This window comes from Mytilus galloprovincialis, chromosome 12 (assembly GCF_965363235.1).
Source record: "Mytilus galloprovincialis chromosome 12, xbMytGall1.hap1.1, whole genome shotgun sequence".
In the NCBI taxonomy this organism is placed as follows: domain Eukaryota; kingdom Metazoa; phylum Mollusca; class Bivalvia; order Mytilida; family Mytilidae; genus Mytilus; species Mytilus galloprovincialis.
Genome location: NC_134849.1, coordinates 76,408,042 through 76,433,553, shown reverse-complemented (window position 1 = coordinate 76,433,553; position 25,512 = coordinate 76,408,042).

Below are 25,512 nucleotides of genomic sequence, written 5' to 3'. Positions count from 1 at the left end.
CAGGATAGATTTTGCGGAAAATCCCATACAACAATTTTCTTAACGTGTGGTTGAAAGCAACTTTAAACCCTAGACAGACGAAATAAAGTGAAAAAATGCAGGACAGAGATTACAACTTACAAATGCAGGATATTTTTCTCCATTCTAGCCCCACACCCATAAAAATCAAATGGTAGCTCCCTTATTGATTGACGGGTCTAGAAGAAAACCTAACAAAATAGGATACAAAGTCCAAATGAACGCCATAACACCGTAGAAGTACATTCGACAATTCTTTATCCCACAAATTATAGAGACAAATTTTGGGTAAACAAATAATATTTTCCTACACAGAAGCAATTTACCCAGGAGATATAAGCACACGTAAATATGTATGTCCGTGTGAACTCTGTGTCCATTGCTAAAGAAATATGCATACAGATTATAATTGATAAAATCTTATGTCTTAAGCAACGGAAATATATATATTGATTCAAATGTCGAAATTGATATGTTATGAAAAATAATAATTTATAAATTAAAAGTACAAAACTTGTTATAGCTGATATCAGACTAGAAAATGGGACTATTTATAAATGAATAACAATTTCGTTACTTAGGAGTTTTAAAAGTACGCTCGTATCTCTGTTCGTGTTGGTTCTTTATGAGAGAGAAAAAAAGTTATTATTAATTTCTATATGAAATTTTCTTTTCTTTACATATATTTAAGAAGATGTGGTATGAGTGCCAATGAGACAACTCACTCTCAATCCAAATCACAATTTGTAAAAGGAAACAATTGTAAATCAAAGAACAGGCTCCATCACAGAGCCTTGGATCGCACATTATACAGGCTCCATCACAGAGCCTTGGATCACATATTATACAGGCTCCATCACAGAGCCTTGGATCACATATTATACAGGCTCCATCACAGAGCCTTGGATCACACATTATACAGGCTCCATCACAGAGCCTTGGATCACACATTATACAGGCTTCATCACAGAGCCTTGGATCACACATTATACAGGCTCCATCGCAGAGCCTTGAATCGTACATTATACAGGCTCAATCACAGAGCCTTGGATCACACATTATACAGGCTCCATCACAGAGCCTTGGATCACACATTATACAGGCTCCATCACAGAGCCTTGGATCACACATTATACAGACTCCATCACAGAGCCTTGGATCACACATTATACAGGCTCCATCACAGAGCCTTGGATCACACATTATACAGGCTCCATCACAGAGCCTTGGTTCACACATTATACAGGCTCCATCACAGAGCCTTTGATCACACATTATACAGGCTCCATCACAGAGCCTTGGATCACACATTATACAGGCTCCATCACAGAGCCTTTGATCACACATTATACAGGCTCCATCACAGAGCCTTGGATCACATATTATACAGGCTCCATCACAGAGCCTTGGATGACACATTATACAGGATCCATCACAGAGCCTTGGATCACATATAATACAGGCTCCATCACAGAGCCTTTGATCACACATTATACAGGCTCCATCACAGAGCCTTGGATCACATATTATACAGGCTCCATCACAGAGCCTTGGATCACATATTATACAGGCTCCATCACAGAGCCTTGGATCACATATTATACAGGCTCCATCACAGAGCCTTGGATCACACATTATACAGGCTCCATCACAGAGCCTTGGATCACACATTATACAGGCTCCATCACAGAGCCTTGGATCACATATTATACAGGCTCCATCACAGAGCCTTGGATCACACATTATACAGGCTCCATCACAGAGCCTTGGATCACACATTATACATGTATGATATTTATTGTTTGTTTGCACTGTTATAAGCATCGCATCTGAGGGTCAACATAATGCTCTCCCCCAAAAAAAACTAATAAAAGAAAGAAATTAGAGCATTTCCGTGATGTAAAAAGATATGATATATATGCATGATTGGAAGATGATTCACAAAATCTAATTTTTCATAATGCATAAATAATTATATATCGTTTTTATTTCTCCGCTTTCTATTTTTGTATACCACACGTGAGGAATCTGCTCTTGGACATTGTAACTAAAGACAAAAATGTCCATTTTTAGATTTTATTTATTTTTAATGTTCCGCCTACACAATCATTTGTATTTATTTGACACAGTTAATCCTAGATAAGTTGTATCATAAGGTTTCTTGTCCATATTTTACTCTCAATATAGCATTCACCTTGGTAATTAACCAAAAATGCTTCTCGTCAGTATTTCTTGGGGACTCGCTAACGGTAGTCGAGTTGTCTAAGTAGTTCAACTACTGTCTCACTAGCCTGCCAACACTGAAATTGTGAGTTTGACTCAAATCATAGCTGACTAGGATTGTCAGTTTTATCGGTAATATTTTTTGGGGTGTTTTTAACGCCACATTTAAGCACCGCTATTGGGCTTTTTCCGGAGTGTCTTGAGAAAACCACCGACCTTCGGTAGGAAAATTGACAATCTTAGTCAATTAAGATAGGAGTCGAGAGCACCCGCATAAGCGCAGAGTTTGACATCACAACCTCAGTGTTGACTGTCTAGTGAATACAGTAGTAACTTCTTACACCACCCAGCCACCGAGGCACCTCCTGCATAATTGATAGGCAATGGGGAATAAATAAAAGCAACGGAAACCTAATTTAAATTACTATGAAATACTTTCCTACTTTTTTAAATTCTAGCAAGGTTTCATTCTTAAAATCAACTTGTTAAGTCTCTATCTCGATCAAGGCTAATAATATTGCCTTTGGAGAAAATAATGGTATTTTGCATCTGACCTCTCTGCCTTATATTTCTAATTCCCTCGTTCGTGTGATAATGGGTGTGTTTTGATATACGCCTGAGGCGGCCTATGGTTACCCTGATAATGGTTTGATATTTTGTGTATAAAATATCAAACCATAGGTGCCTATGAGTAACCATAGTCCGCCTCAGGCGTATATCCAAACACACCCACAGTAATGTATTATCGTAAACATACACAACCCTTGTCGCAATTTAAATGTTAAAACTTCCCCATATTAGTTTATTGCGGTTTTTATAATTATTGAATATTTCCAATGCCAGTTGTTTCTATGGAATAAATTACTTTTAATGTCACTGACGGTGACCTGTCACCATAGTCTGGCTCTCTAGAGAAGTTCGGGTTATACCTTAACTAGTACTTTTAGATAAAACATCTTCATTCGAGTGTCCTCAAGGATCTCCCCCACGATCAAACAGAGACAGTTACTGAGATATGAAATCAGTGATAGGAATTAGTAAGATTAGTCATGGAACAAACGTACAAAACACGGAAATAAATAAAAGAAAAAGTTTAACATGGTATAAAGTAGAACTTAAAATTTTTCCTTAGTAATCATGGGATTGGTTGACCAGATATATTGACCAGTTCTTGCGCAACTTGGTTTTTCGTCGAACAGTAAGCGCGTGATATACTATAAAAAGCTATAGGTACAAAGGGTATAATATGTATTTCAAAATTAATTTCATCTATGCATTTAATAGAATGATTGTAAAATGACACATAGACCAAAAATTAAAAGTAAAATCAGAACAAAGACCAAAATTAGGCTTGTCATTAAGTACATGTCATTGAATAATAATTTAAAGTAGGATTAAATAGTAAAGTGTATAAATCGTTATAAAATGGGATCAAATGTGATAAATCAGAACAGGAAATGCATTTAAAAGAATTGAACCAGAATGACCTGTGTCATGTGATAGTGAAGGACACTTGTGATGTAATATAGACAAGAAGAAAAGGCTACTAATATGTTGATCATTCATCGTGCTAATTACAAAACAGTACAGCGTGACACCGACAAGGACATTAGGGGTCTTCTAGTTGTTCGTATCTGCAATTAATCTCAGATCTGTACTTAGTGTCGTTTTATTGCGGGGATGTATAAGTACCCTGCCAAGTCCACTCTGTTTTTGTCTTAGATATATTTCTACTTTTATCCTTCTGACCTTTTCAACTGATTTCTATAGTTTGTTCTTATGTTGTAGTGTTACACCACTGTCCCAGGCTATGTTAGGGTTGGTCTGGTGCTTCAACGTGATTGACCCCGCCACATTCTGTATGTTTCGGCTGTTCCAAGTCAGGAGCCCTTAATTCAGTGATTGTCGTTTCTTGTCGTGTTGCATATTTGGTTTTCATTCATTATTTTGTACATAAATAAAGCTGTTAGTTTTCTCGTTTGAATTGTCTTACGTTTGTCAATCTGGGTCATTTTATAGTTGAATATTCGATATAGGTATATGTTTTGGTCATAGTTTAACCTCGTACAGTGGCATATATTTGCTTACATCCATGTCATGTTGTCTCTAGTGGAGAGTTGTTTCATGAGCAATGATGCGACATCTTATTTTTTTTTAAACCTATAGACATCACCTTCTTTACCTTAGCCGTATTTGGCACCACTTTTTGGAATTTTGGATACTCAATGCTCTTCAACTTTGTACTTGTTTGGCTTTATAAATCTTTTGATATGAGCGTCACTGATGAGTCTTATGTAGACGAAACGCGCGTCTGGCGTACTAAATTATAATCCTGGTACCTTTGATAACTATTTACAACAGATTTAAAAACGTCTACTTCCAAATGTGATGATACAGTGTAATTTACGATGACTAGATAAAATCATTGGCAGTCCAATTTTTTTCAGGTTGGAAATCCAAAACTTTCTTCAAAAATCTGAAAAATCATGCAGAAAATTAATAGAAATGTTTCAAGTGAAACCCCATAGGGAAAATTTTTTTTTTTGAAAATTTCTCGATGATCATCTGTTAGTTTGTTTTTCATACATTTTTATTTACTCCTTCCAATTGATAAGACATTCAACCTGCATTAATATAACTTTATTCTAAATCTTATTGTATTTTTGAATAACGTATATATGTCAACGTACAAGTAACGGTTACCCATACTTTCAATGATCAAAAAATTAGCCCTTGATCCCCAAATTTTTGATTTGAATTATGACTCTGTCAACATCAACGTTTTACTGAAATAAACTAATGGGAAACATTATTCTATTAAACTAATTTAAGAATTGTTTGTTTATTTAAAGGTGTTTTCCAGTAGTACTGTATGTAAATAAATAAAGTGATAAAATGGAGCTGAAAACACCTGACCAAAATAAAAATCTGGAGTTTTCAGAAACTTCAATAATTTTATACAGCCTCAGTTTCGGCGATATCACTTTCTTAAATTGTCCGTTTATTAATTCAAAAAGTTTGGAAAGTTAACAATAGAAAGATTTGGTTATTGTTTTGATGTCCTTTTTGTCGTATAGCTCTTCAATTCATGGCTATCAAATATTTGTTTTCTTGAGTTTCTGGTACTATGTGTGTTTCAACTCAAAATGAAAATTCAAACTACATAAAAGAAGAAGTTACTATGACAACGTCTAATAATAAAATTCCATTTAGCATATATTTTTGTTATATTGAATGTCTAGTTGTCAAAATAAACATTCACAAAGTTTCAGTTTGGCCCAGTGTTTGGAATTGTTTGTGTTTTGTTTAAACATGTTTGAAGATTATCCCATGTAAAGTGTGAATGAATGAAGACACGTGTAAACAGTTTAAAATTCTTCTTACAAATACAATCACCAAAATACAGCAATGGAAACTTTGAAGTAATATTCATTGTATATGAATAAAAATATAGAGTGTCTTTAAAGATTTTTATTAAATCATTTATAGTTGTTTCTATTAGCCTAAAGGAACTACAAAATTTTGACAAACTCATTTGAATTATAACGATCGATACTTGAATTGTGCCTGATATTCATATGATGAAGGCACAATCTTTCAATCAGTGGAGCTGGCATGTCAGTTAACTGCTAGTAGTCTGTGATATTTATGTATTATTGTCATTTTGTTTATTTTCTTTGGTTACATCTTCTGACATCAGACTCGGACTTCTCTTGAATTGCATTTTAATGTGCGTATTGTTATGCGTTTCCTTTTCTACATTGGCTAGAGGTAAAGGGGGAGGGTTGAGATCTCATAAACATGGTTAACTCCGCCGCATTCTGTCCCAGGTCAGGAGCCTCTAGCTTTTGTTAGTCTTTTATTATTTTTAACTTTAGTTTCTTGTGTACAATTTGGAGTTTAGTATGGCGTTCATTATCACTGAACTAGTATATATATTTGTTTAGGGGCCAGCTGAAGGACGCCTCCGGGTGCAGGAATTTCTCGCTGCATTGAAGACTTGTTGGCGACCTTTTGCTGTTGTCTGTTCTATGGTCGGGTTGTTGTCTCTTTGACTCATTCTCCATTTCCATTCTCAATTTTATTGATTTTAGTTTCGAGTCGAAATTACGAAATTTAGCAAGAAGAGAAGTTTTGATTTTTTGAACGTAGTAATTACGAAATTTTAAGTTTAAGTCAAAATCCGACTTTTAAAAATGGTGAATTGTGGACAGATGATACAGCACAATATAAACACATATTGTATATTATGTTGTAGTCCTATCATGTAATGTTCTCATTTTATTGTTATATTTAACATTGCCATAAAAGCGGGAGGTTTGGCTTGCCATAAAACCAGGTTCATCCCACCATTTTTTTTCTTTAAATGTCCTGTACCAAGTCAGGAAAATGGCCATTTTTATATTATAGTTCGTTTCTGTGTGTGTTACATTTTAATGTTGTGTTTCTGTTGTGTCGTTGTTCTCCTCTTATATTTGATGCGTTTCACTCAGTTTTTAGTTTGTAACCCGGATTTGTTTTTTTCTTAATCGATTTATGAGTTTCGGACAGCGGTATACTACTGTTGCCTTTATTTATATAAACATTGCGTAAGAACTTTGTTGTACACTTTTCTATTACTGAAAAAGAGAAAAAATAATTTTGTTTTTAAAAGAACACAGTAATGAAGGACCCAATCCATAAATTCATGAATAGTCTGAATGAATGAAGATACATATAAAGATATAAGAAGATGTGGTATGAGTGACAAAAAAATGAAACAACTCTCCATTCAAGTCACAATTTTTAAATTTCCTTTACAAACAAAACAAAATAATCTAAACTGTGTTTGTAATATTGTATACAGCTTGTTAGGTTTGTTCTTCACTTTCTGTATTTAGTCTAATAGAAAAAGAAAATTTTGTATGGGTGTCAATGAGACAACTTTCCATACGAGACCAAATGCCTAAGAGTACTGCAAATTAGTGTACTGTTGGCCAAGATAAAAATTACTCTTTTGTCATAAAAATGTTTATTGTAGTAGAATCATCACCCTGTCAGCTTTGGTCTTTTCTCTCTCGGAGAATATACATTTATTCAATGATTTGATCTAAGAACATTTGTACTGTCAACTGTACATACAACAATATTATTCTAACTTGTACCGTGGGCCAATATCAACATGACTGTTTTGTCCTTGAAGATGTCTATGGTAGTAGTATTACGAATATAATTGACTTAATTAAAAACTATTTAAAATTACAACATATTTAATCAGCTTTAAATACTTTCAGTGGTTAAAAATCAAAGTTAAGTCACTAGGGCATTCGGTGTAAGATCTCCAGATTGAAGGCCTATTTCCAGATAAAAGTAGTAGTAATTGTTAGATTAAGAATTACCACTTTGAAAAAAATATGTGTTGAAAAGTATACATTGTATAGGTTTTAATTATATAAATAATCATTTTATTATTTAACAATACAAAGGATTAACGGAAGGACATTCTGTTTTTATCATTTACAGGCTGAAAAACGATTCTGACCAAAGCACAGATTTTTTGTTGTAGATTTGTTATTAAAAAATTCCAAGGAGAGTTAAGACTCATAAATTCTAGTCCGAAATTAGAATGCCAAAGATATGAAAAAATCTATGTAAATGTACTTGTAGTATTTATCATAAATATGGCCGTTTAGTTTTACACATTCCACATTCCACATTTCAATATGCCGGAGCATGTCATAGCTCACTATACAGTATGTTTTTCCCTCAATGTTGAAGGGCGTGGGTCTTACGCAATAGAGGTAAATTTGTTTACACTCTCGAACTTTTATCAATGGTATGTAAGTTTACTGATTGACAATCCTACCGCATCTTCTAATGTGTATGCGTCTGCTGTAGTATTTTAACTATTTCAAACATTGAGTAGAACCTCCATTTTTCTCCATTCGGCACAAATGACTGCATATCGAACAAAAGCGGAAATTGACGAGGTTTGTCGATTGAAGCTGTCCTGACGTAACAGTCAGATAAGAATTCTGATATTATAGCGATTTGTTTAATTAGTTAGAATCATGCTACTGGGTGAGTATCGCAATAACACGAATTAGCATTCTGATATGTGATATATACAGCTGTATGCAGATTTTTCTGAAATCGCAATAACTAGTCTCGTATTATTGTTTATTCTTAAAAAATCGCATAATGAACGCACCCAAACATTTTTTAATTTACAATACATCGAATCGATTTACTATTCTATTTAATTTAAAATGAATTTAAATTTATAAAATAATTGCTGTGACATCATGTCTAAAGTCTGAATTTGACGAGGAACTATAATATCTTAGTTTCCATTGTTTGAGCAAGACAAATACAATCAAAACATCACCTAACGCCTTATCAACGCACCAATTACAACATGGACACCAAGAGAGTCTTGAATATCCTTTCTATCTAAATAGTTGTTTTAATTCCACTTATTTCAATTCGAGTGTGGCATATGATATGCAGTATATTATAAGATATAATAAAAAGGTTTGACACGGGATGAATGAAGATTTAAAATTTATAGAATGTATCAAATTTAAAGGATTCAATTTTAGCGTTAATGACGACGACTTTGCATTTTTTCAGACAACATGTATAGAAGTTTTTCACTATAATAAAATGTTTAAAGTTCAAGTTGATGCAACCACAAAGTTTTCATGACGTAAACGTACATGTGAGTATAAAGTGCACAGACGCGTGCCATGCAGCTGATAGAATGTATTTCTTAACGGAATTAATATCAATTATGATATTAAACGATGTAGTTGTCATTTTGGTTGTTACTAGGGTTAGCTACTATGGCATGATCCTTTGAATATTAGATGTGACGCAATCCACGGCATAAAATCAGCATCATTCATTTCTTTTGACTTATACTTACGTTTACTCCTTGCTCGAAATGATTTTGTTTTGAGTCCGGGACATTGTTTGTGCTTGTTTAGTTATATATTGCACCTACATGTCTTAGCTTTTCAGTAAGTTTGGTGTTGATGGCAAATGTAGTAAGATAAACTCCTTTTTTCACAGTTATTTTAATCCTTAGTTCTGGACATATGATACAGACACCTGAATGGTTTTGAAGACAATATGTTGACCCTAGAGATGGTTTTCAGTCTTTGGTTCCTATCTCATAGACAAATACCCGACATTTTATTTTAGCCCTAGCAATTATATTTATATAAGAGCACTGCTCTTGTTCCCTGATCCCAATTATTGAATCTTTTGTATGTTTCGTATTTATGTCTTTACCCTTGTACTGTAGCTTTATACATATATAAAGATTTTTTTTAATAAACTATGTTTACAATAAGCCCTAACAATGGTCATCCATTTTAAAGTCGTAGGGAAACTAAGAAAGCCATGACACGATTTTTTTTTAAAAATCAACAAAATTATGCTACATGTATCGTAAAAAAGATTTCATAAATTACATGTTTTTACTGCACTTGTTTTGTACCGTTTCTTTTGACTATGTTGGTGTATACATGATGAGAGGATACCAAGGGCCAAAAAAAAAAAAAACCAAAACAATAAGTCTAAGAAAAAAAGTCTTCGATATCCTTTCAATTCAAATCTTTGTCCTATCCTACCTATTTCAATTCGAGTGTGGCAGATATGCTATGCAGTATATATTAAGATATAATAAAAAGACTTGACACGTGATGAATGAAGATTTAAAATTCATTGAATGTATCATATTTAAACGATTCAACTTTAGCGTTAATTACAACAACCTTGCATGTTTTCAGACTACATGTATAGATTTTTGTCACTCTAATAAAATGTATAAAGTCAAGTTGATGCCACCACAAGGTTTTCGTGACGTAAACATACACGTGGGTATAAAGTACATAGACGCATGCCATGCAGATGATATAATTTATTCCTGAATGTAAAGTGTTCCAATATTAAACGACGTTTTGGCCATTTTGGTTGTTACTAGGTATGGTTACTAAGGCACGATTCTTTGAATATTTTGATGTCACGTGATGCACGGCATTAAATCAAACATCATTAGTCATTTCATTTGACTTAATATACTAACATTTACTTTTGGCTCGAAATAATTTAGTTTTTGAGTCCGGATTATTGTTTGTGCTTGTCTTTGTTTGTCTTTTGTTATACATTGCACCTAAATAAAATTGACTGAAGTGGAAATCTAGTTAAATAAACTCTGCTTTTCCAAAGTCATTTTGAGTCTCGGGACTTTTCAAAGCTGGACACATGATACAACGTCTTGCTTGGTTTTGAAGACACTCAGTATATGGTTTCATTTTTCGTTCATATCTTATTGACTTGTGTATTTTACCTTATTAACTCCTCATGTTCATCCTGTGTTTGAGAAGAATCTGAATTAAGCAATTTGCTCAAACTTAACGTTTTCATGTTTAGTTTACTACATCTTAACAGAATTTACAAATTAAACAGAATATAGAAGTACTAACAGAGAATAATTTCTTTAACATTTGAAAACTAGTAGCTTTTTTGGACCTTTCTCACTTTTCAACAAATTCTTTTAAATTTATTACCACATTTGGTTATCCTGACATTGATAAGTTCACCTCCAAGTCGAACCAGTTAATACACAGCCTACCTTATACAAGATCTAAATATGACACATAGTATCAAAACGCAAGGAGAAATACTTATACAGATGACTATCTATAATTACAGTGACGTGTCTAACTACTATCAATTATATGACCTTGATGATTTAACCGAAACCAAACGCCATTTATAAAAGGCGTCAAAAGTTAAGTTCAAATTATATTCAATTTTTAAATATTTTGAATTATAAGTCACACGAAAGTGAAATGATTATATGCCATCTCAATTACTAAATTATACCCTTGGGTTTTAATTTTTCTGTAAGTCAGTAGGCTTATAAACAGTATCTATGACTGATTGATATGTATCTGAGACTGTGTAAAATGTACTGTAATGTAATATTTGTTTAGTGGGAGGACATTTGTCTATTTTGTGACGTCACATGCTTCCATCCTTGTAAAGTTTGGTCGTTGTTAGGTGATAATACTTTGGATTTTTCGGCCCGAATATTTTCCATCTTTTTTGTGCAATACTCTTATGACATATAATTATAAATCCATAAATTAAAAAAATGCTTGTCAAATACATGATGAATTTGTTGTCTTAAGCTACCACTTAAATTAAAGTTTATGATTTTTTTGCATATGCTTGGTTTAAAGTGGTATTAAACACCTTGACTCACATTAATTTCGCTGGTTTAATTTCGATAGAATTTTGACAAACTATTGATCCTTTGACAAAAATATATAAATTTCAAAAAAAATTGAAACACACTGTTCGGAAGAATTTCATTGGATATATAGTAGTTTGACAAATATTTAATTTTCATTATTGCGAAAATTGATATTTCCTTAACAATAGAACGTGATTGTTTTACAGAGTGATTTCCCTTCAGTGTTATGTACCACCTTTAACAATTTTGTATTTAGTCTTTTAAATCATGATATATATATATATACATGTACAAATGTATATGTGAATCCATTATGTAATAAGATTCAGAAATGGAGCATACGGTGACCTATAGTTGTTAATGTCTGTGTCATTTTGGTCTTTTGTGGATAGTTGTCTCATTGGCAATCATACCACATCTTCTTTTTTTTATATCTGTTGATTTGAACAATCAATTTAACACCTAAATATTTAAAAATCTATACGCATTTAGTTTTCAAATGTTCGGGTAAAATTGTTCCTGATTAGATATACCATTATAGATATAACAACCAATATATACAAATTAAAATTGAAATTTAATGCAAACAAACTGGTTGTTTCCAACTATTTCAGTATTTTTTAAAAATGTAGATAAAGTTCAGAAAATACTCCAAACTCATTAAATTATAGAGTGTCATTTTCATATTTGATAACAATCAAATCCATTCGACACAACTCGGCTGATTCCGTACCTTTAGTTAAGACAGCAGACGAGTCGCGGATATACCAGAGGATTGCCGATCGCAATCAAATCATAATTAAACAAATGAGACAGACTATTGACATTCTCATTACTATTCCATTCATCACATGATTAAGTTATTATGTATACAATCAGGTTAAAGAGACGTTAAATTCAAATCGATTAAATATCAAATTAAACATTCATCTGTTTAAATTGGTATTTTTGTTCACACAAAAAAAAACTTTTTTCTTTTTGTTCACATAAAAAACTATTGTGTTTGTCAATATTTACAAGACTAATATTTCTTGATTTATATTTAATCTGTCTCCCATCAAACATGTCAAAGTTATACATCAATTTAACCGTTTACAAATTAGCCAGAAATCAATTCACTGATAAGTTTTGAAAGAAAAAAATCACGGAAATAATTGACAGCAAACGGGATTGTTATCGAAAACGGCCCCTAAATTGACATCTTTTTTTTTAACAGAGTGGAATTGATAAAGGCAAGTTCTTTTATAACACAAAAGTAATTTGTTTAAAATAATTGCATTAGAAACAAAGTATAACAGTGCTACAACCGAATAGTTGCGATTTGCATTGTGCGCGTTAACAGAATTGACAGAAACAAAAACCAGACTGTTGCTTGTTATTGTTTTGCCATATTTGTTTTTTTACCATGCTTTCGTCATTTCATAATCGACTTTAGAGTTTCGATTTTCCCTTTGGTATATTCGACCTATTTTTTTTAAGTACATGAACTGTACTATAATTATGCCCATATCAATGACAATTAACGTCAACACAGAAGTGTTGGCCAGCCACTGCATGGCCAGGTATGGATGCCCTCGGAGAGAAACCTCCACAAGTTTAAGAATTGACCAAGTGGTTGTAAATAATAGTTATCAAAGGTACCAGGATTATAATTTAATACGCCAGACGCGCGTTTCGTCTACTTAAGACTCATCAGTGACGCTCAGATCAAAATAGTTATTAAGCCAAACAAGTACAAACAGGAAGAGCATTTAGGACCCAAAATTCCAAAAAGTTGTGCCAAATACGGCTAAGTTAATCTATTCCTGGGATAAGAAAATCCTTAGTTTTTCGAAAAATTCAAAGTTTTGTAACAGGAAATTTATAAAAAGGACCGAAGTGCTGACTACTGGGCCGGTGATACTCTCGAGGACGAAACGTCCACCAGCAGTGGCATCGACCCCCCATATGTTTTCTCTCGTCGACATATGAGATTGATGTTCCCTTTGATATCTCCGACCTCTCTTCTAGCATAATACATGTAATAGGTATACTAAATAAAGGCAACAGTAGTATACCGCTGTTCAAAACTCATAAATCCATGGACAAAAAACAAAATCGGGGTAACAAACTAAAACCGAGGGAAACGCATTAAATTTAAGAGGAGAACAACGACATAACACTAAAATGTAGCACACATAGACAAAATCCCACGAGAATAACAAATATAACATATATATATAACATCAAAACCAAATACATGAATTTGGGATAGACTAGTACCGTGACACATCGTTTAATTTTAACTTCATTGGAAACACTACACATACCGCCATTTATTGTTGCTGCAACTACATACAGCATCATGAGCTGTATTTTATTTTACAAAAATATAAACCGGAGTAAACTGGATACAACTACATCCATCTAAATGAAGTATGGCCAATGACCTCTTGAACATTATAAAACGGCAATAATTGCCTCGGCATGCTTTCGAATAAAAATAAAAATGAAATAAAATGCACTGGAATTATCATTTTTGAACTATACAATAGGTTATCAATCGCACGAATAAGGACAAAATCGTGACAATCATACTCTCAATTCTAATAAAATACATCACTTGAATCATCTATCATAATAGGGTAAGCAGAAAAATATGACATGAAAAACTATTTCATATTGCAGAGACACTAAAAGAGGAGGGCATTACGTAAATTGCAAAAGTTAAACATTTTCCTTAAAATGAATCTTTGTTTTCAAATTCTGCATAATATCAGAATAAAATGTAAAAAAAAAAATAACGTTCACACATGTTGCATTAACACAATTTAAATTTAATGGAGACAAACATTCTGAAAAGCAGATATGTTGTAAGTCAATCTTGTATTGTGAAAATATATTTTAGTATTATTTATGAGACTATTTTTTTTTCTTCAGTTTTATGAAAAAGAACAATTACAAAAGTTAAAAGAAATATCTCGGAAATAAGCATGCGTACCAATAGATACAAATGAATAATCAATCCTCAAATAATTCTCATACCCCGACCTCAAAACACAATATTAAATTGTACAATAAACTACTAATTTTACTGGGCCTTGGTGGCCAAGTGGTCTAAATAGACCAACTACTGTAATCACTAGCCAGTCAACACTGAGATTGTGAGTTCGAACCTCGCTCGTGCGGATGCACACGACTTCAATCTTAATCGACTAGGATCGTCAGTTTTGCTATCGAATATCGGTGTTTTTTACGGGCACTCCGGTTTTCATCCCCATTAAAAACTGGCCGCCACGACACAGACCAAAAGAAGCGCTTAAATGTGGCATTAAAACTCAAACAATCAATCAATTTATCTAATTTTGCGCTACCATTTGAATACTACATCATTTGCCATTTTATGCTTACTTCAATATTTTGAAGTTGTGTTTGTCAAGTAAAATCATGTATTTTTTCAAGTAAATTAAGTCTATTATCTATGCAAAAGTTTAGGGAATTTTTCGGTAACTTCTGTTTTAAAAGCAAATAGTGCAATACCACATTTTAAAAAACAAAACAAATACATCATCATTGTTAAACAAACAAATAGATATTTAAACAAAGAATGCAAGCATTATGGGTGATAATCTTAGATAAACAGTAGGAGTGCAAATAGTTTTTCTATGTGACGTCGTCAAAGAATTAACATTGTAAATAATAGTTATCAGAGACAATTTAATACCTTCTAACTATATCAATGTTATCCTAGGATGCTGTGAGTACTGTTTATGTCGATAACGGAGTAGTCGTCCTTATCATATGTAATGTTTACCGATGTTCTTGTACTACGTTAAAATGTTTTCCATACTGGGTAAGGAAGCTATCATTGGATTTTCAGGGGGTGGGTCGGGGGATAGAATGAAATTAAAAAAAAACCGGCAAGACAGGAGTTTTGAGTAAAAAAGGCAGGATGAGTATTTTCGCAAAAATAAGGTAGGACCAAATAGCGTGAAAAATAAATAGACAGGGCGGAAAAAGATTACAAACAAAACAAAAAAACACATCAACTATAAGAGGAAAACAACGAAACAACAGAAACAGTGAAGTGCTACATAAGAGAAACACATCAACTATAAAAGGAAAATAACGAAACAACAGAAACACTGACGTGCTACATAAGAGAAACACATCAACTATAAGAGGAAAATAACGAAACAACAGAAACACTGAAATGCTACATAATAGAAACACATCAACTAAAAGAGGAAAATAACGAAACAACAGAAACACTGAAGTGCTACATAATAGAAACACATCAACTATAAGAGGAAAACAACGAAACAACAGAAACACTGAAATGCTACATAATAGAAACACATCAACTATAAGAGGAAAATAACGAAACAACAGAAACACTGAAATGCTACATAAGAGAAACATATCAACTATAAGAGGAAAATAACAAAACAACAGAAACACTGAAATGCTACATAATAGAAACACATCAACTATAAGAGGAAAATAACGAAACAGCAGAAACACTGAAGTGCTACATACATTTAAGAGAAACACATCAACTATAAGAGGAAAAAATCGAAACAACAGAAACACTGAAGTGCTACATAAGACAAACAACAATTCAACATAAACGAATTATCAGATAACAACTGACATTTTTCTGACTTGGTACATATTTTTAAGAAAATATGGTGAGTTGAACCAGGTTTTGTTGCAAGCCAAATAAAATTGAATGAGAAGTTCCCATAAAGTAGCAGAGGACGTTTGACTGTATCGGATTATGAGACACCCACATCTATTAAAAAAATCAAACAAATAACAACAAAATCAACTTATTTCAGATTAATGTATAACAAACAACACTCTCCAAAATGATTTGTCGGCTGTGCAACGATTTATATTGAAATGTTTTACTTTATAAGATAATGCCTTTCGTGTTTCGTGGGTGTTAGTTAGTTTAACTAATGTTGACGGAATGCTGATAAACAAATCATTCATATTCGTTCATGAAAGTACTTAAAATGACTATTAAATATGATATGAATCCCAAACATCGATATATCTAGTCAATAAGCAAAATGTGTATATGGTCAGTTTATGGAACGGTATGATACTAATAAATTGCAGAAGCCCAAATGAGAGAAATGTTTAATGATTTGTCTTTTATGATGATGACGTCTTCAAAAAAATGTCAAAATTGATATTGGATTCGTTTTCGTAAAATTTGTATGAAAATTATCGACAATGCAAAATATAGTAGTTTAAATAAAAATTCTAATATGTCTCGAAAGTTTAAGGCAGACCACAATTCAAAGCAATTAAATAAAGTAATCCTCATTAAATAAACATTAAAAAAAACACGAAAGAATATAAATTTTAAAATCCACGAATATATAACTATATTCACAATGTTCCGCTTGCACTATCACATATCCATGTTCGGTGAACAACGAAATCTGATTCAAAACCCTAATTTGATATGTACATTGTATCTGTAAAAATTCACATCATGATAAACATGTGAAATGAGAGTGCAAACTTTATATAGCACAATATGCATCTGAACGAATCTGAAATGTTTTTACGTAACTAGTAGTGATTTTGTACTAGAAGCGGGGGATATACTTTAATTAATAATAAAGATATATTGTATGGTATCCAAGGAGACAACTTTATTTCCCTGAAAGTCCAAAGGTCATGAACAATTAAAAATTACCGTATGACTTTCAAATCAAGATCAAACGTACAAAGCACTGACACAAAAAGACAAAAGACACATTGTACCAATTTAAGAGTATCCGCATTACTGAAATTTAATTCAAATAATACATTGGCAATGTTTTATCTGATAAAATACAATTTAAACATGTATAGTTATAATACAATTGAGAATGGAAATGAAGAAAATGTCAAAGAGACCCGACTAATGAGCAGACAACAGTCGAAGTCAACCAATGGGTTTTCAACGCAGCGAGAAAATCCCGCACGTGCAGGTGGTCCTCAGCTGGCCAGAAGCTTCTAACTTGGGACAGGAGCAAAAATGCGGCGGGGTTAAACATGTTATGAAAAATATTAACCCTTCCCGATACCTCCTGCCAATATAGAATAAAGAAACACATAGCAATATGTATTCTTATAAAAGCATGACATATTGTGCAATGCCAAAATATCATTATCCGACAGGATGTAGGATCATTAGTGTAAATAACTAGTCCGTGATATATGGTTTGTGATGCATTATACCATTTAAAACAAAATCTACGTTAGAATCAAAGACATTATAGTACCCAATAAAGAGAATGATTGTAGTTGATATGGTTTGTTTTTCGCTTTCCTCGTCAGATAGTTGAGCTGATCATCATGCATTTCGTGTATGAGCGTAACCTTTCCCTAAATCCTATAAACTATTTTTTGTTATTAATACCACATAAAACGTCCGAAATTAAATAATGACAATAGGTTTATATTTTCTATGACAAATATTTTCAATCATTAACTAAATGAATCATGTTCTTATAAGGACAAATGATGAATACTCGATATGATGCTTGCAATAGACGCCAATAGAAAGTATAAGGAAATAAATTTGAAATACAATGCATGATGCATTGCACTGTTGGCACAAAGAAATACATTGGATATAAAGTACATATAAACAGATAGTTAAAATAGTTTTTACTTTACAACTGCCATCGAAGAAAAGGACACATCGTGTCAAGCTGATCAAGTAATATGATTTGTAATCCTATTGATTTATAAACTTGCAAATTGCGTTCTCAATGTTTACAGCGTGTTACTATATCTTAAGTAAATGATTTTAAATCTGAAACCAAATTTGATATGGAACGGTCATTTTGAACTTACTAAAATCTAAAACAATAAATTATTCAGTCATTTTTAGTCTTTTCTTCCTACCTTTTTTAGCAGCTCGTCAATTAAATTGTTTTTTATTCTACAATATACGGATATGGTATATACAATTTATATCCAGGAACATATATACTGATCCCATATATATCCAGGCATGTCTGTATGTCTCAATGAAAAGGTAGTAGACAAACAGTTAACTTCCTAACTTATTTAATGATTCTAATATGTTGTGAGTAACCTACCATTTGTCCTTAGAGGAGCTTGAATCGTCACCCCTTCCGACACACTCGATTCACAGACTATTTCCTTATGTATTTAGCTTTGTGTTGATTTGTTTGGTAACTGATGCTTTCATGAAGTCTTTACGACATGGTATTGTCTAAATTGCCTTTAATTGCCGTTAAGGATGTTTGCTTGTAATGTTTTGAAATTTTGGTAAGATTTTTGAAATCCTCTGGTTTTATCTATTTGAATGTCTTAAATGGACCCCCATTTTTCTTTTCATAAATCTTTTACATGTATAATTATAAGGGAGCTACCATTTGATTTTTATGGGGGGGGGGGGGGGGGGGCTAGGATGAAAAATTTTGTCCTGCATTTTTTATTAGTTGTAATCTCTGTCCTGCCTTTTTATTTTTCACTCTATTCTGTCCTGCCTTTTTTTTTTTTTAGTTTATCCTGACTTTTTTTTACCTAAATTGTCATCCTGACTTTTTTTTTGCAAGTGTCTCATCCTGCCTGATATCAATGGTGGTTTGAATTCAAAGTTTAAAAAAAATAGAGTACATTATCTTTTTTTTTTGTGCAAGCTCAAATTATGCAGCATAATGTATCATACCGAGAAAACTTTCAATGTATTGATTTTTGGCTACAATTAGTCTACGAAACATTCCTGGCATTTGCACATGGACCATACCTTCGTATCAGAAGCTGTGAAAAATATATGAATAAATTACAGTCATTATGAAAACCTGCCATTTTTTATACAAGGAAGAGGAAACTGAATTATACGTTTATAACACAGACGTGTCAATGGCTTCCCCTGTTCCAATTAACTGATTAATTATATATGCTACAACATCATCGTGTTGGAAATGTTGTATAAAACATGTACAGATATAGCATGTTTAAAAAGAAAAGATGGAACATACCAATGTGATATTTAAGCTGATACACGGAAGACAAACTGTCAACGCCAAAGCAGAAGAAAAAAGTCTAATGAAAAACGTTGAAAAGACAAAGAACAGTTTAGATAACTAAAAACTTAGTGTAACACAATCCCACTTAATACAGATGATATCTGATCACAAGTGCTACGTAGGTATGCAGATCATATTTCATATGTTGCATAATAAAGTTATTCTGTAACTATGAAGTCGGTGATGACAAATTAGAGGACAAGAGGACGAAGTTGTTGTATCGACAATTGGATAAGAAACATGATGCATCGTGATCAGTATTATTTAAGATATGCTTAAATTCGTGTTTGGACTTCATTTTGAATGTCCCAATTTTATTTCTGTATTGCCTTAGAACAGGGGTTTCACATGTTAAAAAAAACATGGAGATTTGGTTGGTTAAGAATTATAGACCTACAAATCCTTCATCCATGAGATAAGTTCGTATCTTTTTAAATTTGTTTCTGTTAAATATCATTTTCAATACAAATCCAGGAAAGAAAAAAAAAACCACACACAAATAAAAACCACGAAGGATAAACAAAACTTGAGCGTGCGGTTACATTCGGTCTCTGATGAATAGTTGAATTATTTTTCGTCATACCATAATTCTGTCTGCTAATAATGTTTCGGGCTTTTGTTTAAATAGTATCATGTGATAATTCATAATTTTCTTTTAATTATTTGCAATTTATGATTTTTTCACATGCTTTTGCTTTCATTTTGTTAACTAATTTTTTAGTTTACATGTAAAACAGTCAAATATTCATTTTAAAGAATCTTTTTTAATACTAAGTAAAAATAATTTTCTCCATGTAATCTTCTGTAAATATAATGAATAAAAAGGGAGGGATAACAAGAAAAGAAATAACGATATATAACTATACAACTTTTATAGCACTACTCTTACATAAGTAAATCTTAAGTGCACAACCACTTGTCCTTGAACAAAACAGCAATACTTTAGAATATAAACAAAAGTTACAAAAGGTGATTTTAAACATAAAATATCTTAAAATATAATGCACCAAAGTCCATGTTATAGTGTAAACTTTCTTTCATTCTTTTCATTTAATTTCATAAAGAATCAATAGCTCATATATGAAAATGATAATGCATGTTTAATGGTGTATGGTGTATGGTATATGTTATAACCAGATAAATTAACCATATGCATTGAGAACCATGTGACGAACAAACACGCGCTACAGTGAAGTTTACAATTTCAAATGCCACTACAAATTGTCGTATTTGAAAATTAAATACAGACAAATTATTTAAACAAATTTATTAAACTGTCCTCCAATGAAAATTATTTATTGCTTTTTTCAATGAACCTGAATGTGTGATAGCTTCGTGCTAGCCTCGTGCTGGCTTTTAAATTTAGCTTTATGACGTTTGAAAACAACTAACACAGCATACCGATGTTGTTTTAACCAAAAGGTCTTCATCTCAGCCTTTTTTTTTTAAATTTCCTGTATACAAAACTTTGAATTTTTCGAAAAACTAAGGATTTTTTTCTTATTCCAGGAGTAGATTACTTTAGCCGTATTTTGGCACAACTTTTTGGAATTTTTTGTCCTCAATGCTCTTTAACTTTGCACTTGTTTAGCTTTTTAACTGTTTTGATACGAGCGTCACTGATGAGTCTTATGTAGACGAAACGAGCGTCTGGCGTATAAAATTATAATCCTGGTACCTTGATAACTACCTTAAACGTCAAAAGATTGGAATGACAGCACGCACCAATACCCTATGAAAAATCTCACTAAAACTATATTGGACAAGCACAAAATTACAGGACGAAATTAAAGCATCACAGCAATAGTTGAGTGTCTGAACGAAGTTTACAGAATACAAAATGATTGGATACTCCTTCGCAAAAATGGTCATAAAAAAATAAATAAATTCAAAAAGAGGAAAAAATGGAAAAATAAATGGAAAAAAATAATCCAGAATAATGTAGTACCGAAATTCATTGTAAAGTGAATAATAGGCTGAAAAAATACGAATAGAGAAAACCTATAAAAGAATACTTGGATGTCATTCGTAGTTTTACTCTCTGTGACTCATATTGCTCGACTAATCATTTAGTATTCGTTCTTGGTACTAATTTGACACTAAGATAACATGTTAGTCATACATAGAATCAAAGATGAACCACATAGCCACGATGATAGAATAATATAACATCAATGTCTATAATCATTGCCAAAAGCACTTGTTGTGAGAATATAAAATTTCGATAATATACCTTACTCTGTACTTACAAGGACATAACTTTGAAATAAAATACATTTAAAGGAATGCCAAGACTAGTTTGCAGTTATCGTAGCGAACCAGTCGTGTCAAAACATATAAAATGAATATAGGACATGATTCATACAATTTACATTTACATAAAAGGTCAGATGATGGTCGTTTCATTTATGAAAGAGGAACTCTACATAGAGTTGTCAACAAGGACAAACAGGCCTAGTAATAAGCGTTGCCATGCATAAACCTTCCATTTATTATGTTTGTGATTGTATATTTATATAAAAATGAAATTGTCAGTCATTTCCTGTTTCAGTTATTCTATTTGTGCGAGTCTTTTACATGTACCAATATAGACTGACAAAGGCTTAGCAAAACATGGAAAACGATGACGAGACAAATCAATAGTATATATAACAACGTAGAAAACTAAAGAACGAGAAACGTAAACCGGGCTGATCTCAGGTGTTCCGAAATATACAAGTATAGATTGGGTGATTATTTTCATGTGGTGTTGTTACAATTCAAAATTGTATTTATAATAATTGTTTCCGAAAATTAAACTTTTTATTCTATTAAGGAAATGAGTTTATATCATTATTCGAGCATCACGGACGAGTCTTTGGTAGACGAACGCGCATCTGGCGCAAATATAAAATTTCAATCCTGTTATATATGATTAGTTTGTATAAGTTGTCCCTGACTTAGAGCAGGCATAGCAATAATATGGTGATATACTTAAACCTTTATAATATGTGTGGTTGTTTATACAAAAAATGAAATTGTAAGTCATTTCCTGTTTCAGATGTTCTGTTTGCGCGAGTCCTATACCTGGTCCAATATAGACTGACAAAGCCACTAGTCTATAAATAAAACAACATAGAAAACTAATGACTGAGGTATAAATCCTCACCAGAAACCAAGGGTGATCTCATGTGCTCTGGAAGAATGAACAGACCCTGCTCAACACGTGATGCTCAAATGAGGACATATGTGGTGACAAGTGTTATAACAACTCTCAATAGTAAATAAATTAATTGTTTTCGAACATTAAAAAGTTTATGATTTTTTTTTCTACCGAAATGAGTTGAAAACATGTAATCATTTCTAGATATAGATAAAAGATGAAGATAAAAAAGAACAGATTTACACCGAAGTTTTTTCACCAGAAGTACTGTAAGTGTTATTTCGCTTGTCCTTGACCAAAACAGCCATAAATCTGCAATAAACAGAAGTTGAAAAATTCAAGTAGATTGAAAACATAAAATATTTTATTAAAGTATTGAAAAACGACTGTCAAAGCGCAAAGTTCTGTAATTGTCTTTTTTGTATTACTTTACTGTACGTATATATATAAAAAAATCAATTGGTTATATTTGAAAATGATAATGTATGTTTAATGGTGTATGAAACGTTAATAACAAATAACTTACCACATGTAAACAGATAAACCCTATAGGTGACGTAGAACACGCGCTGTTGTGAAATCAAAGTTGTAAAAACATTTCAAATTGTTACATAAAAAGTCTATCAAAAAGACTTTGCCAAGCAGGCAAAGGGTTAAACTATTCCTCTAAATTGTATGTATTGCTAGCATAAATGATGATTAATAATGATAGCAATATAAACATAAAACGCATATTTATAAATGATAATGTAACTTAGATGGACATGGACCTCATTTTCGCAATTTTATGTTTCTACACGGTTTTAATAAATCAAAATTAAAAAAATTATTTCGCAAAGATGTAAAACAAAAGTAAAAGCTGAAAAATAGTCAAATTATTTTTTCATTCAATTTAGCTGTCAACTATTCAATTAAAAAAATCTTTCTATTACTCAGTAAATGAGTTTCCTTTATGTATTCTACTCATAATGTGGTATATAATAGGGAGACATAAAAAGGGAAACACATATTTATATAACAATATCAAAGTCCTTTTAAAAGCATCGTTCTTACATAATGTACTCTAAGTGCACCGTCATTTGTCCTTGAACACAAAATAGCAATAAATCTGCAATAAACAAAAGTTGAAAATTCAAGGAGATTAAAAACATAAAATGCATGGTTTAACGCATTGAAGTACATGTAATAGTGTAAACGTTTGTAATTGCATTTTTATTTCCTTTTTTACACTTCTGTTTAAAGAATCAATTGGTAATATTTGAAAATGATAATGCATGTTTGGTGTATAGTACGTTATTAAAGGACAAATTACCACATGCTAAGAGAGGAACACTTATTGCGACTTATTAACACACGCTGTCGTGAACTTTACAACTGGAAAATAGGATTACAACTCATCCGAAAAATAAACAAAGTATAGTTTCGTATTTTCCGTGGAATTTTACAGTATATTCTTTTTTTGTACTGCAACAACACATTCCTTATGTTAGGGGAAGGGCTGACCACACACATATTTCTATATATAATAAGAAGATATAGTATGAGCGTCAATGAGACAATTAACCATCCAGGTCATAATTTGTAAAAGAAAAACAATTAAAAGTAAAAGTATGGTCTTCAATACATGTTTTCTCTGCCACCCTATATATGAACCTGACGTAAGTCACAAACCAGTGATCTAGTGATGGTTGTTGTTGAATATCTCCCACAGTTTTGTCATCATAAATCAGTCCGTTGGTTTTTCTACTACACTGTTCGTCATCCCGGATCCCTTTATATCCTTCTATACGGTAAAAATTTGCTTATTGGTGACGGCCGTATAGTAACCTGAATATGTTTGCAATCCTTGCTCTTTGGTCTCTTGTAGGATATTTGTCAAATTGGTAATAATATCACAGTTATTTTATATTGACAATCAATTAAAGGAGATTTTCGCATTTCAGAACGATTTACACCTTGTAATATCATCAAACTTTACAAGTCGGAAGAATTATTCAATTGTTTTATATTTTGCCTGTCGGTGCCTTTTATTGCCGAATATACAGTATGAATTATTCTCATTGTTGAAAAACTTGGGTTGCCTATAATAGTCTACATCTACTTCATTTGAAATATGGGGGTAGTTGTCTCACTGGCAATCAAACCACATTCTTTTATATTTATATTGCTGATCATTTAAATAAATCATAATTATATGTATATGTGTATGTCATCATCAGTTACCGATACTGTACAGAGATCCGAGGGTAAAAGCTGTAGATATACGATATAACAGTTAAGGTTCAAGAAGTAGAACCTTAAAATAGATAAACAACACTTTGTTTTCCTACAGTTGAAATTAATAGCTTTCCAAATAGATTTTTCCTAATTATTCAGGCTAATAAAATTTCATTGATGAAAAAGAATTCTATCAATTTCGGATCCCAAAACACACTTTTTACTTAAAGGGAGAGAGAACAAAATCATTACATTAAAACATCACATCGATGTTAATGTTTTTCAGGTGATATGATATATTTATTCCTTAATTTTTCAAATAACCGTCATACTTAAAAATCCTGTTAGTAAATTAAGTTAAAACATTTTAATTCATTTATAGAAATAAACACATTAACTCTCTCACAATTAATAAACCCATAAATCATATTCAATTGAAATGTTGATGTGATCTATATCATATGACATTGCAATATATACAATAGATAAGTCGAAATAAACATATTATAACTAATAAATAAGTTGTTAACCTTATCATCGATGGATGTCATACTAAAATGACAATGTTTTAATGTAGATTTGAAAATAAATGATACCAGAGGCGGATTTAAACAATA